The sequence below is a fragment of the Schistocerca nitens genome, chromosome 3 (assembly GCF_023898315.1).
Source record: "Schistocerca nitens isolate TAMUIC-IGC-003100 chromosome 3, iqSchNite1.1, whole genome shotgun sequence".
Classification (NCBI taxonomy): domain Eukaryota; kingdom Metazoa; phylum Arthropoda; class Insecta; order Orthoptera; family Acrididae; genus Schistocerca; species Schistocerca nitens.
This window is the reverse complement of record NC_064616.1, coordinates 778,183,641-778,199,702: the sequence shown is the minus strand read 5'-3', so window position 1 is coordinate 778,199,702 and position 16,062 is coordinate 778,183,641. Positions and strand designations below refer to the sequence as shown.

General features: G+C 42.4%; 1 protein-coding gene across 1 annotated transcript in view; it reads left to right on the top strand.

The window, feature by feature from the left end:
• The window catches only part of LOC126248784 (cullin-1-like), a 172,457-nt gene that overhangs the window by 6,647 nt on the left and 149,748 nt on the right, over nt 1–16,062 (top strand). The gene's annotated exons all lie outside the window — the stretch shown is intronic.

Below are 16,062 nucleotides of genomic sequence, written 5' to 3'. Positions count from 1 at the left end.
GTATATTCTGCAAATGTGTACTCAGCCATGTCGCTCTAACACGCACAGATACGTGGATGATGCTCAAACCAAGTCAGAGGTGTAGGACAGACGTCAAATGACATCAGCCAATCCATCAGCACCCCCCAACATGACTCCCCTGTTGCATACTTACTAAACATGTTATCAAACAGCTGTAGGATGGGAATGGTACATTTCTGGACATAGGTTCAAATTCAAAATATTATGTATTTGCACCCCTCTAAAAGTCCTAGAAGTTTGTAATTGGAATTTCTGAAAATCCTGTGTAATGACAAAATGGCTGCATCACACACCATTTTCTTTATTACAAAGAACTCTCACTCAATATTCTATAAATGACTTTTTCATTGATTTAATGATATATATTTCAGCTAGTATTTCTGTTAATGACTACAGGAAGATGAAATTTAGATGTCAGTGGTTGCATGATGGGTTCATTGGCTCTTTCTTTTCATACAAGATTATTGTGCATGTGGGAAAAAATTTGATGATCACCACTACACATCAATCTGAGCCTAGTAAAACAGTTTGTGAAAAATCTTACCCAAAAATGGAAAATATATTTTGAGTTTCTTTGCGAGATGTATAATAATCTGATGGAACCGAAACTGATAGAGGGTGTAGAGGGAGGAACTGAAGAGGTTAAGGGGGGAGGAGGGCAAACAGCGGTGGGAAGTGGTAGCTGGGAACAGGGGCCACAGAAAGAGGACAGTGTCTGACAGTTTCCCAATTGGCACAACCAATAGATTTGCCTTGCTACCACAGTTAAGTTAGGAAGAGGTTCCAGTAGAAGTAGATGTAGTTAAGATGCAACAGAATTTCACTAGGAAACCAACTGTTTCAAAAAAAGTAGAAAGTAAGAGGAAAGTTCTGTTGCTAGGTAGCAGCCATGGAAGAGGTGTGGGCCAGATTTTGCAGGAAAAATTAGGTGACAGGTACCAGGTCGCAAACTTTTTCAAGCCAAGTGAAAGTCTTAGCCAGGTGGTAGAGGATATAGGTTCCTTGTGCAAGGGATTCACAAAGCAGGATCATGAGATGGTAGTGGGTGGAGTGGGAAACAGTACTGATAGGGATCAGGGCTACAGCATTGAGTGTGACCTGGTGAAAATAGCCTCAGCAACAACCCATACCAATGTTTGGCTGGTGCCTGCTTTCGTGCGGCATGATCAGCCCCAGTTGAACCGCTCTGTGAGGAGGGTAAATATGGAGTTGGATCAGTTGCGTAGGGCGGCCACTTTGTCAGACATTGGACTGGTTCCTGTCGAGGCTATTGATAGGAGGGATTTCACAAGGCATGGCCTACATCTCAATATGAAAGGGTTGTTAGCGAAATCCATAAAGGGGGACACTAGTACTCATGGATGTACCTCTCTTTTAAGCTAATATCAGTGTCCAATGAGAAGTTCAGGCAGGCAGGTGCTAAAGAGGTCCAAAACTCACAAAATTCTCACAACAGGAAAGTCAATAATAATGTTACCATATTTAACCAAAATATTGGTGGATTAAAGAAAAAAGTAAATTCTCAGAGAAATATTCCGGGATTGAAGAATAAAGTAGATGAGCTCCTGGTTTGTTTAGATGACATTGAATCTAACAATGTAATAGATATACTATGCCTGTTTGAGCATCACATTGTGTCTGATATGGAAAAGGTAAATATCAGTGGTTATAAACTAGCTGCACATATGAGTAGAGAGAATAAGGTGGGAGGAGGAGTTGCCACATATGTCAAAAGTTATCACTGTGTAGAAAGCTTACAAGGGAACCCCCCCATCACACCCCCCTCAGATTTAGTTATAAGTTGGCACAGTGGATAGGCCTTGAAAAACTGAACACAGATCAATTGAGAAAACAGGAAGAAGTTGTGTGGAACTGTGAAAAAATAAGCAAAATATACAAACTGAGTAGTTCGTGTGAAGACAGGTAACATCAAGGACACTAGGAACACAGGAGCGCCGTGGTAACGTGAGCAGCTGCGTAACAAGAGGTCCTTGGTTCAAATCTTGCATCGAGTGATAAGTTTAATTTTTTTATTTTCAGTTTATGTGACAAACTCTTATGTTTTCATCACTTTTTTGGGAGTGATTATCACATCCACAAGAAAACCTAAATCGGGCAAGGTAGAAGAATCTTTTTACCCATTTGCCAAGTGTACAAGTTAGGTGGGTCGACAACATATTCCTGTCATGTGACGCACATGCCGTTACCAGTGTCGTATAGAATATATCAGATGTGTTTTCCTGTGGAGGAATCGGTTGAACTATGACCTTGCGATCAAATGTTTTCGGTTCCCATTGGAGAGGCACGTCCTTTCGTCTACTAATCACATGGTTTTGCGATGCGGTCGCAAAACACAGACACTAAACTTATTACAGTGAACAGAGACGTCAATGAACGAATGGATAGATAATAACTATGCAAAAATAAAGAAAGTAAAATTCTCACCAGAGGGAAGACTTGAACCAAGGACCTCTCATTCTGCAGCTGCTCATGCTACCACGAGACCACGGCGCTCCTGAGCTCACATTGTCCATGATGTTACCTATGTGGCCCATGGACTACTCAGTTTGTATATTTTGCTTATTTTTTCACAGTTCCACACAACTTCTTCCTGTTTTCTCAATTGATCTGTGTACAGTTTATCGAGGCCTATCCACTGTGCCAACTTATAACTAAATCTGAGGGGGGTGCGATGGGGAGGTTCCCTTGTTAGCTACAAAAAATTTTGTCTAGAGCAACATATAGAAGCATGTGCCTGTCAACTTAAACTGAAGGAGGGCTCGTTTATAATTGTAAGTGTATATAGGTCCCCTTCAGGAAACTTTCATTTATTCCTGGAAAACTTGGATGCCTTGTTGTGCTATCTGTCAGATAGGGGAAAGCAAATTATTATTTGTGGGGACTTCAATGTTGATTCATTGCAAGCGTGTAATAGGAAGAATGACCTGGAAGTCTTGCTCGGTTCTTTCAATTTGACATATGTCATTAATTTTCCTACTCGAGTAGTACAGGACAGCAGCACATTGATAGATAACACTTTTATAGACCAAGATAGGTTCAAAAACATAAATTCTTGTCCTGTTGAGAATGGGCTTTCCGATCATGATGCTCAGCTAGTTATAGTGTATGACATAGCTCCATTCGGTAATTCAAAACTACCCTCCAAAGTTGTGCATTCAATTAATGACTCAACAATTAGAAATTTCAGAGAAAATCTTCAGCAGTTAGACTGGGATGAGGTGTACAAGGAACCCGATGCTAATTTAAAATATAACTTATTTCATGATAGACTTGTAAGAGAATTGGAAAGCTGTTTCCCCAAGAAAGTAGTTCAATCTAATTATAAGAAACTATGCAAAAAAAGGCTTACTAAAGGAATAAAAATATCTTCTAACCACAAAAGGAAACTGTATCTAACAACAAGAAAGAGTAATGACCCAGAAACAGCCAAGTATTGTAAAAACTACTGTGCTACATTAAGAAAGGTTATTAAAAAGTCCAGAAGCATGTGCATCATGTCTGAGATTAATACCTCTGATAACAAAATCAAAAAAATTTGGAATATTATTACAAGGGAGACAGGACAACCAAGAGTACAGGATGACGGCATCATCTTCAAAGCGAATGGAAACTTGATAAACAACAAGCCGTAAGTTGAAAACATTTTGAATAATCATTTTTTTAAATGTTGTAGAGAAAATAGGATCTAAATGTTCATTAGAAGAAGCACGGCAGTTAATGGAAGACGCCTTACCCACACCATTTGATACAATTGAAATTCCACCCACATCTCCATCTGAAATTAGGAAGATAATAAACTCTCTCAAGAATAAAAGCTCACATGGGATTGATGGCATTTCCAGCAGGATAATGAAGCTTGTTTGCAAGAAATAAGTGGGGTTCTTAGCCACATATGTAATAGCTCTCTGAAGCAGGGTATTTTCCCAGATAGACTGAAGTATGCCATTGTTATACCACTGCATAAAAAAGGGGATACGTCTGATGTCAACAACTACCGCCCAATCTCTCTTCTGACTTCCTTGTCCAAAATTCTTGAAAAAGTAATGTATTGTAGAGTAGCTTCACACCTTTGTAAAAATAAAGTTTTAACAAAATTTCAGTTTGGTTTCCAGAAGGGTTTCTCAATGGAAAATGCTATATATAGTTTCACTAATGAAATATTAAATGCTCTGAGTAACCGTAAGTCACCCGTTGGGATTTTTTGTGATCTATCAAAGGCTTTTGATTGTGTAAATTATGGAATACTTCTAGATAAGCTCAAGTACTGTGGTATGAATGGGACAGTGCTCAAATGGTTTAAATCATACCTAACTGGAAAAGTGCAGAAAGTTGAAATAAACAGTTCACATAATATGCAAAAAACTGGTGATTTCTCAAACTGGGGAACAATCAAGAATGGGGTGCCGCAAGGTTCAGTCTTGGGTCCTCTGCTGTTCTTAATATATATCAATGACTTGCCATTCAATATTCACGAAGATGCAAAGCTGGTACTTTTTGCCGATGATACAAGTATAGCTATCACACGCGACAGACAACAATTAACTGGTGAAATTGTAAATGATGTTTTTCAGAAAGTCATTAAGTGATTCTCTGCAAATGGGCTCTCGTTAAACTTTGACAAAACACAGTATATACAGTTCCATACAGTAAATGGAATGACCCCATTAATAAATATAGACTTTGATCAGAAATCGGTAGTTAAGGTAGAATATTCAAAATTTCTAGGTGTATGCATTGATGAGGGGTTGAACTGGAAAAAACACACTGAGGATCTGTTGAAACATTTGAGTTCAGCTACTTATGCTATTAGGGTCACTGCAAATTTTGGCAATATACATCTGAGTAAATTAGCTTACCACGCCTATTTTCATTCTCTGCTTTCATATGGCATCATATTCTGGGGTAACTCATCATTGAGTAAAAGTGTGTTCATTGCACAAAAGCGTGTAATCAGAATAATTGCTGGAGCTCATCCAAGATCATCCTGCAGACACTTATTTAAAGAGCTAGAAATCTTCACTGTAGCCTCACAATATATATATTCACTCATGAAATTTGTTATTAACAATCCGAATGAATTCAAAAGTAATAGCAGTGTACATGGCTACAACACTAGGAGAAAGGATGATCTTCACTACTCAAGGTTAAATCTAACTTTGGCTCAGAAGTGGGTAACTTATGCTGCCACAAAAGTCTTTGGCCACTTACCTAATAGCATCAAAAGTGTGACAGATAGCCATATAGCATTTAAAAGGAAATTAAAAGAATTTCTTAATAGCAACTCCTTCTACTCATTAGATGAATTTTTGGATATAGTAAGTGGGTAATTTCTCAACCTCCCAAAAAAAAAAAAAAAAAAAAGGGGTCATGCAATATTTTGTCTAATGTAATATCTTGTATAGACACCTTTTATTAACCTGACATGTTCCACATCATTACGAAGTGTCGTATTCATTATCTATGGAACAAGTACTAATCTAATCTAACCCTGACAAATATGAAGAAGCATTTGAATAAGAAAATTGGAGTTTGTCAGTTGGACCTCTAAAATCTGTGATGAAATGTTCAGTTACCATGGAAAGTATTGCCACTTACTGGTGCAGGAGTTAGTGAATAGAGTCAAACATTTTGGCCAATGAAAATGTACATGTTTGTGAGATTTTTGCAGTCAAAACTATAAAAATTGTAAAAAAAAATTTAGCTGGTGTGGCCTCTTGAGTGGCACAGTTATATTGGGTGCTGTTAGGACAAATGAGAGAGCAAATATGAGGGCATGGATACATCAATCCTACATGATAAAGAGGAGTATTCATGTCTATGCTTCACTAAAACCTATATTTTTATTGAACAATTAAATAACTTTTCATTCCAACTGTGTGTGTTATAAATTTTCTAGTTTATAATGAAGTTACCTTGTGATAGGCCTGTATGTGACATAACCACCTAAATCCAGATATGGTTTCAGGGCCAGAAAACAAAATGTGTTAAAAAACAGTATAGCATTGGTCTGTGTAACTGTGGCTGGTGTCAACATTTTCACTCAGTTTAAACACACACACACACAGTCTTTTCTTTATTACATAAGAAAATGCTTTGCTACCTGTTATTCTCAACATTTTATTTTAATTGAGCTAGGTTTTGGGTTCCAAGCCCATTTCTCATGTTACTGTTTCAAAGATGATTATTTATTGACTTTATTTATTTATTCACATTAATTCATCCATAGTCCATTTAGTGCAATAGTATCAGACATGTCAGATACATTACGGAAATAATTTATACAAATATAAAAAATTAACAAAGTAGGATAGGATTAGGTGAGGAGAAGGCAGCAAGTTGGCCCTGGTCTAGTTGAAGGAACCATCCCTCCATTAACCTTAGCAATATTGGGAAAGCATGGAAAACACGAGTTAGGATGGCTGGGTGGGCAATAAACCTGGTCCTCTTTAATACGAGTCCCAGTACATTAAGCCCCCTGTGAGTCCGGGGGCTAGAATAGGCCTGAAGTATCCCTGCCTGTTGTAAGAGGCGACTAAAAGGAGTCTCTCACTTTTCAGCCCTATAAGTTCAGGTCCCATCTTTTGGTTTGACCTGCCACTTTCCAAATTCTACAGAAGTGCAGGCCATATGGGGAAGGATGTCTTACATGGTGCATGAGTGATTCATAGTGCCCTTAGATTCAATCTCCTGAACCTCTTGTCATGGCTTTGCATCTCCACCTGCAATTCAACTATTTTGGTGAGGACACTATCCGGGTTATGTCATCTTCTTCTGTTGTCTCCTGTCCTCCTTTCGCCCCCATGACAGTATTGGATTTCTCTGTGCCCAATATCCAGCATGGTAGCCAGTCTGTTGTGGTGGGGCTGTCATGTACCCATTTGGTGGATAGCCTCCTGACAACACAGGGATTGCACTGCTGATGCCTGAGCTGTAAACTCCCCACGTATGCCAAGGAGTAGATGCCTGTCTTCCTGGGGCATCAGGACTCCCGGCATTGGCCACCATGCCAGGTGGCCTTTGCTGTGTCTGGGTGGCACCCGTGGGGAGAGCCCCTGATCAGAGTGGGTGGCATCAGCGCGGATGACCCACAATGAAATGGACTAAGTCGTCTCTTGCTGGTGACCGCATGACGCCAGCAGTCTCTAAGAAGGGCAAGATCGTGTACAATGCTGACAGATATGACCCTAAATCGTTTCCCTCCCTCGCTACACCATGGCAGGAACGTAGGACTACAGAAAGAAGAGCCATATTTGCCTCTGTATTTAATCTACCTATGAAGCCTCAATTTGTTATTGATCATCGTGAGGATAAGTTTGGGAAAGTGATAGCGCTGTCCAAGATGAGAAGTGGTGGAGCCTTGATTCAGACAGCATCCCCAGCCCAATCCCGGGCGTTACTTGCTTGTGACCGGCTGGGTGATATTCCTGTTTCTGTCACTCCCCATAAAAGCCTCAACATGGTCCAGGGGATTATTTTCCATTGTGACCTCCTCTTGCAGTCTGATGACGAGCTCCGCACCAATCTAGAATGGCGGGTGCTCATTTCATCCGGTGCATTTACAGGGGACCCAAAGACAACAGGGTTGCTACCGGTGCCTTCATCCTGCCCTTTGAGGGTAATTCATTGCCTGAAAAGGTCAAGATGATGGTTTACTGCTGTGATGTTAAACCATATGTCCCTCCCCCTATGCGGTGCTGCAAGTGCTGGAAATTCGGGCACATGTCTTCCCGCTCCACTTCCAGCGCCACATGTCGAGACTGGACATCCACTGCATCCAGAACTCCCTGTGTGCCTCCTCCCACTTGCATCAACTGCGGAGAGCAGCACTCCCCTACTCACCAGACTGCACAGTACTCCAAAAGGAGCGGAAAATCATGGAGTACAAGACCCTGGACCGGTTGACTTACCACAAGGCTAAATGTAAATTTGAACAATTACACCTGTCCGTTCAGTTGACATCCACAAATGCTGCAGCTACATTACCATTACAAGTACCAGTTGCACCACACTCTGTGCCAGGCCTCCAGAATACATCCGCCCCCTTGGTGGTAGGGGGAAAAATCTCCTTCCATTGCTCCCAAAGTACGAGGGTCACTCTAAAAGAATTGCACACTATTTTTGTAAAAATAAACTTTTCATTCTGCATATGTGAAAGTTTTACAGTGTGTAGATACATCCTTCCCACTTGTTTTCAAACTTAGTTCAACCTGTTCCCGTGAGTGGTGCCATCACAGCATGTCTTCAAGATGGCTGCTACACTTGACATTCGTCAGAAGCAACGTGCTGTCATAGAATTCCTGTGCTGTGAAAACGAGACAGTGGGAAACATCCACAAGAGGTTGAAAAAGGTGTACAGAGATGCTGCTGTCGATCGCAGTACAGTTAGTCGGTGGGCAAGCATGTTATGTGATGAAAGCAGGCACGGCAATATTGAGGATTGTCCTCACAGCAGCAGGCCTCGTACTGCACACACTCCAGAGAGTTAACGAATTGGTGACTGCTGACAGACACATCACAGTGAATGAACTGTCATGCTACGTTGGGATAGGGGAAGGAAGTGTTTGCAGAATACTGAAAGTGTTGGCGTTAAAAAAGGTTTGTGCCAGGTGGGTTCCCAGGATGATGACAGTGACTCACAAAGAAACAAGAAAAACGGTATGCAGCGAACTTTTGGAACATTATGAGAATGATGGAGATGAATTTCTTGAAAGAATTGTGACAGGTGATGAAACATGGCTCCATCATTTTTCACCAGAGACGAAGAGGCAGTCAATCGAGTGGCATGATGCAAATTCACCCAAGGGGGAAAAAAAAAATCAAAACCACACCTTCTGGTGGAAAAGTTATGGCTACGGTGTTTTTCGATTCCGAAGGACTCTTGCTTGTTGATGTCATGCCAAGTGGAACCACCATAAATTCTGATGCATATGTGATGACACTGTAGAAACTTCAAGCTAGACTGAGTCGTGTTCGACCACATCGGCAAAAGCAGGATGTTTTGCTGTTGCACGACAATGCACGACCACATGTCAGTCAAAAAACATGGAAGCGATCACAAAACTCAGATGGACAACACTGAAACACCCGCCTTACAGTCCTGACCTGGCTCCATGTGACTATTATCTCTTTGGGAAACTGAAAGACTCTGTTTGTAGAACAAGGTGTGAAGATGATGACTCCCTTGTGCACGCTGCCAAACAGTGGCTCCAACAGGTTGGTCCAGAATTTTACCTTGCGGGTATACAGGCGCTGGTTCCAAGATGGCGTAAGGCAGTTGAGAGGGATGGAAATTATGTGGAGAAATGAAAATATTGTTCCTAAAGGATGTATCTACACACTGTAAAACTTTCAAACATGTAGAATAAAAGATGGATTAAAAAAAAATAGTGTGCACTTCTTTTGGAGTGACCCTCGTACCTACTTCGTGCGGAAGGGGTCTCTTGGGACCCTCTCTCCCAAGGTCTCCACTTATGCCAGACTGGACACTTGGAAGTGGCTAAAGGAGCCAAAAGCTGCTGGACAAAGAGCTTCATGGTCTCCTCCATGCCTGAAGCTACTTTGGATAAGTCCTCCCAGCAAGCCCCTAAAGAGAAGTGAGGGCAAGTAAACAAAGAAGTTTGCTGAGAAAAAGGGTTCTGAGGTGGCCCCAACACCACCACTCCCTACCAATTCTGCACCTGCTGGTGAGGTGGAGATCTCTGCATCCACTGAGGACCTGGATCTCACTGATGCCTCATCCACAGTAGGAATGGATACAAATACTCAGTTGGTGGCAGCAGGTGACCCTGGGGCATAACCTGCCTCCTTGCATGCTTAATGCCTTCCCAGCCTCATGATAACGTCATCCTCCAGTGGAATTGCTGCAGTTTTTTCCACCACTTGGCTGAGCTACGATAGATGTTAAGCTTTACACCTTCATTCTGTATTGCCCTCCAGGAAACCTGGTTCCCAGCAATGCGGACCCCTGCCTTCCATGGCTATAGGGGATATTACAAGAACCGTAGCGACTATAATCGAGTGTCAGGTGGAGTTTGTGTCGTATGTCCTGAACTCAATATGCAGTGAACCTGTACCCCTTGAACCTGTATCCCTTCAAACCCCTCTTGAAGCCGTGGCTGTCAGGATAAGGACGATGCAGGAAATAACTATCTGCAACATATATCTTCCTCCAGATGGGGCAGTACCCCTGAACAATTTGACTACACTGATTCGACAACTCCCCAAACCCTTCCTACTTTTGGCAGATTTTGACACCCATAACCCCTTGTGTGGTGGCACTGTGCTTACTGACTGAGGTAGAGATGTTGAAATTTTCCTGTCTCAACTCAACCCCTGCCTCTTGAATACTGGGGCACTCACACATTTCAGTGTGGCTCGTGGCACGTACTCGGCCATTGATTTATCCCTCTGCAGCCCAGGACTTCTCCCATCTGTCCACTGGAGAGCCCACAATGACTTGTGTGGTAGTGACCACTTTCCCATCTTCCTGTCACTCCCCCAGCGCCATTCCCCCGTATGTCTACCAAGATGGGCTTTAAACAAGGCAGACTGGGAAGCTTTCACCTCTGCTGTCACTGTTGAATCTCCCCCACAAGGTACCATTGATGTGGTAGTTTAGCAGCTTGCTAGAATGATCATTTCTGTGGCAGAGAACACGATCTCTTGTTCTTTAGGTTGCCCCTGGCGAAAGTCAGTACCTTGGTGGTCGCTGGAAATTGCTGAGGCCATTAAAGAGCGTCAGCTAACTCTACAGCGACATAAATGGCATCCTTCCCTAGGGCACCTAATAGCTTTTAAATGGCTCCGTGCCTGCGTTCGCCAGCTTACAAAAAGATGGAAACAGGAGTGTTGGGAGAGGTCCGTCTCAACCATTGGGTGCCATACGTCACCTTCCCAAGTCTGGACGAAGATCAGACATGTTTGTATGTACCAGACCCCGACAGGTGTTACTGGCATTAACATCAATGGCATGTTATCTACCAATGCAAATGCAATTACTGAGCAATTTGCTAAGCACTATGCTCGTGCCTCTGTTTCGGAGAATTACCCCCCAGCCTTTCGCACTCTCAAACAGCAGATGGAAGGTAAAGTCCTCATTCACTATATGCCCCATTTACAGAGTGGGAGCCCCTAAGTGCCCTTCCACATTGCCCCGACACAGCTCCTGGGCCAGATTGGATCCACAGTCAGATGGTTAAACATCTCTCATCTGACTACAAATGACATCTCCTAGACATCGCCAACTGGATCTGGTGTGATGGGGTCTTTCCATCGCACTGGTGGGAGAGCACCATCATACCAATGCTCAGACCTGGCAAAAACCCACTTGATGTGGATAGCTATCGGCCCATCAGCCTCACCAACATTCTTCTTAAGCTGCTGGAACGTATGGTGTGTCGGTCATCTGAACAGCCTTTTCCAGACACCAACACCTTGTTGCTGTCTTTTTCTTATTTATGAAAAGCGAATGATACCACTTGGCGACATCATATCCTTGCCACATTATATGAGTGGGGTCTTAGAGGCCCGCTTCAGATTTTTATCCAAAATTTTCTGTCGCTTCCTACTTTCCATGTCCAAGTTGGTGCCTCCCATAGTTCCCCCATACACAGGGGAATCGTGTCCCGCAGGGCTCTGTATTGAGTGTATCTCTAGTTTTAGTGGCCATTAATAGTCTAGCAGCAGCTGTAGGGCTGTCAATCTCACCCACTCTGTATGCAGACAACTTCTGCATTTTGTACTGCCCCACCAGTACTGGTGTTGCTGAGCGGCACCTACAGGGAGCCATCCACAAGACGCATTCATGGGCTCTAGCCCATGGCTTCCAGTGTTCGGTCACAAAGTCGTGTGTTATGCACTTCTGTCGACGCCGTACCATTCATCCGGAACCAAGAACTTTACCTTACTGACAATCCCCTCACTGTAGTGGAGACATATTGATTTTTAGGACTGGTTTTCGATGCCCGATTGACTTGGCTTCTTCACCTTCGTCAGCTTAAGTAGAAGTGCTGACAGCATCTCAATGCCCTCTGCTGCCTGACCACCACCAACTGGGGTGCAGACTGCTCTACACTGCTGCAGCTCTACAGAGCCCTTGTTCTGGCCCGCTTTGACTATGGGAGTCTGGTTTATGGTTCATCGGTGCCCTCAGCATTGCGTTTACTCAACCCAGTGCACCACGGTGGTGTTTGAGTAGCGACAGGAGCTTTTAGGATGAGTCTAGTGACCAGCATCCTGGCGGATGCTTAAGTCCCACCATTGCAGGTCAGGCATGCACAGCTGCTCACCAGTTACATTGCACACGTTCGTAGTTCCCCTGCACATCTGAATTACCATCTCCTTTTCCCACCCACAGCAGTTCATCTCCTGTATCGGCAGCCCAGGTCAGGGCTTACATTTGCAGTTCACATCTGATCCCTTCTATCTGAACTGGAGTCCTTGCCTTTACCACCTGTACTCAAGGTCCGTTCGCATACACCTCCATGGTGTACATCTAGGCTGTGGCTTTTCCTGGACCTTTCACATGGCCCAAAGGACTCGGTTCACCCTGCAGCTCTCCGCTGTCACTTCCTCTCAATTCTTGACATGTACTGAGGCCATGAAGTGGTTTACACTGATGGCTCGGTGGCTGATGGTCATGTCGGCTTCACATATGTCCATGGAGGACATATTGAACAGCATTCCTTGCCCAATGGCTGTAGTGTTTTCACTGCAGAGCTGGTGGCTAGATCTCGTGCTCTTGAGCACATTCGTTCATGCCCTGGGGAGTCGTTTCTTCTGTGTACTGACTCCTTGAGCAGCTTACAAGCTATTGACCAGTGCTACCCTCATCATCCTTTAGTAGCGACCATCTAGGAATCCATCTATGCCATGGATCAGTCTGGTCGTTCAGTAGTGTTTGTGTGGACCCCAGGGCACATCAAAATCCCAGGGAACAAACTTGCTGACAGGCTGGCCAAACAGGCCACACAGAAACCGCTTATGGAGATCGGCATTCCAATAACTGACCTGCGTTCATTTTTACGCTGCCAGGTTTTTCGGCTTTGGGAGACGGAATGGCATAGTCTCAGTACACCCAACAAACTGTGTGCCATTAAGGAGACTACGAATCTGTGGCAGTCCTCCATGTGGGCCTCTCGCAGGGACTCTGTGGTTCTCTGCCGGCTCTGCATTGGCCACACTTTGGCAACCCACGGCTGCCTCTGCGCCGTGAAGACTAGCCTCAGTGTCGATGTGGCACCCAGTTGATAGTGGCCCATATTCTGGTGCACTGTCGCACTTTGACTGCCCTGCGACGAAATCTTCTGTTACAGGACTCATTGCTGCTAATTTTATCTGACAACGCCTCATTGGGTGATTTAGTTTTATATTTTATTCATGAGGGTGTGTTTTGTTATTTGATCTAAGTTTTAGTGCATGTCCTTTGCCCCTCTGTGTCCTCCACCTTAGTGCTCGTAGGGTTGAGTTTTTAATGTGTTGCAGAGTGGCTGGCTTCTCTTTTTTATTCTCATGGTGAGCCAGTCATGGTAATCTGTTTTGTCGTTTTAATCTCTTCTACCTGTTTCTGTGGTTTTCTTCTCCCCTTTTGACCATTTAAGTGTTTGTTGCCCTTCCGTCGTTCTTGTGGTTTTTCCTTTCTCTCCATTTTGTGTTGTCAGCTTCACTTGTTTTATTGTCACCCTTGTGGCATTGTTTTATTCGGAACAAGGGACCGATGACGTAGCAGTTTGGTCCCTTCCCCCCTCTTTTAAACCAACCAACCAACCCAGTTCATTAAGACTGGTATAGCCATCTCGCTCAGAACATGACTGAGGGGAGAATCACAAATACATTATCTACATTGTGACTGCAACGTGCAAAGGAAGTAAATCAATGAAAAAGACAATTTGAAAATGAATGTACTACTGAAAAAGCAAAAACACATGATTGCATTATGTAACACTGCTGAAAAGATAACACATGATAACCTGTCAACACTATATCCATCACAACTAGGTTAGCATCATATCACTTCATGGAGGTGTATTGCACTGTGAAACAAAGGGAACAGAAACGATTGTCTGAAACAGTCTTTCGCAAAGACAACCACAGTATAGTTATTCCATCAGTTAACAGAATCAAAAGTACTCAACAATAAATGTGGGCCTAGTAATCCTGTTAGCTAACAGACTTGTTTACATTGTAGAAACACTTCTCAACAAGCAATGATTTTAACTCTGCTCTAAAAGCCTTTTCCATCTCAAACCTTTTTTGTATGTTGGCTGTACACTGTAAAGAATGATACAAATGTAACTCACATGCCTTTGAGTGTGGTTTGTTTTAGCTTGCTCTATTAATTAATTGATTAATTTCTTCTGAAACAGGCTACAATCAGCAAATAAATTAGGAATGATTCAGAGTACAATACCTTACAATGTACAACAAATAAACTAAATGATGATGCAAGGCAGTAATTATGTAATATTTAATCTGGATTACATTTTAAATATGTAGAATCTAACTACAGCAAACTTGACAGTGTTTAAGGATGGACATGCATTGGATGGACATGCATTATACAACTGAAAGGCACAGGGTTCATAGGCGAGTGAGAGAGGTCAACCACATTATCATTTAACTATGCTTGTAATAACCAGAAGTGGTAAGAAATCAGAGTCTTTCTACAAATCTGAGTGTTCATTTGGGTGCCCTACAGGATTTTGTATGTTCGTACTATTTCATTTTGCTTCTTGGTATTCCACTGAAATATTCCAATGATGTCAAGTGCTTCAGATGTCCACCACTGATCTTGGAGTCAGGAATTTTCACAGTGGAAAGTGCAGGTTGGAATATCAACAATGTCAGGAAAATGATGGTGCTAATCACCTTTAAGATGATACACTGAGTTGCAGACAGTGCTATGAAGAGACTGTTGCACATTTAGCTTTTGGCTAAAGCCTTCTTCAGAAAAACACGTTTAATTTCTCTTGGTTGGGGACAGCACTTCTCTAATAATTTAATTGATTTGCAGCACATAACCATCTCTAATATTTCTGAGCAACCAGATATTGAAACTAGTGTTCAGTATGTGAAAGAGGCAAAAGTATTTTGTGAAGACCAGAAAGATATTTGATTCTGGAGGGGATTATGTTCAGCTTGGATATATTTAGTCTCTTAATGTGGAATACTATTACAATATAATGAAATTTTAATTAGGTTTGGACATAACATATTGTTATTTAAGAAACAATAATACACAACTCGTTTTTTCCAGATTTTAGTCAGTTGGCATAGTTGACACAAAACACTTGCTGTTACCATGGGAATGACAAATTTTCAATTTTTTATGTTTAAAATGAAGCCACAACAATACTATGTAAGTCAAACATGGGTAATGAATTGTAAATTCATCACTTTAACTGAATGAAACTTCACATAACAGGAGTACAGAGAGATCTGAGGCTTCTTGAGGACAAAACTGTTGGTCTATAGGGTCTTTGCAATGTCAGAAAACTCTAGTGAAATGCAGGAAGGCCAGAGGTGGTGCTAGCCAGGGGGGTTAACTGCACCGGCTCCAGGAGAGTTGCTGAAGGCCAAGGTTCAATTAGGTAATCCTAATTTCAACATCAGAGGGAATTGCCAAGCTAGTACCCCTATCCCAGTGATGAATACATTAGAGCCATCCATGAAGCAGACTTGCAAAGCATTGGCAGTTATTGCAGTGGCTTTTCACTACCAATCCTCTCAAAAATAAATCTCTGTGATCATACACTACTTTAAAGTGAGCGAGATTTCTTTCTTGGTGAGTAGATCTTTTGGAACATTATCCGTTTCCTTCATCTGAAGCTTTGACTCTGGGACTGCTTTCTAATCTGAAGAGATATATCAAAAGCAATAACAGCACGCTGTGACTCTGTACACTTTTGCATTGATGCTGTATTGTTTCCTCAACGATGATATAAAGATTGAAATTCTTCTTGACTAATTGCAAATTACTTTAAGACTAAGCTTATGGTATACTGATGTTAAAATCCTCAAATA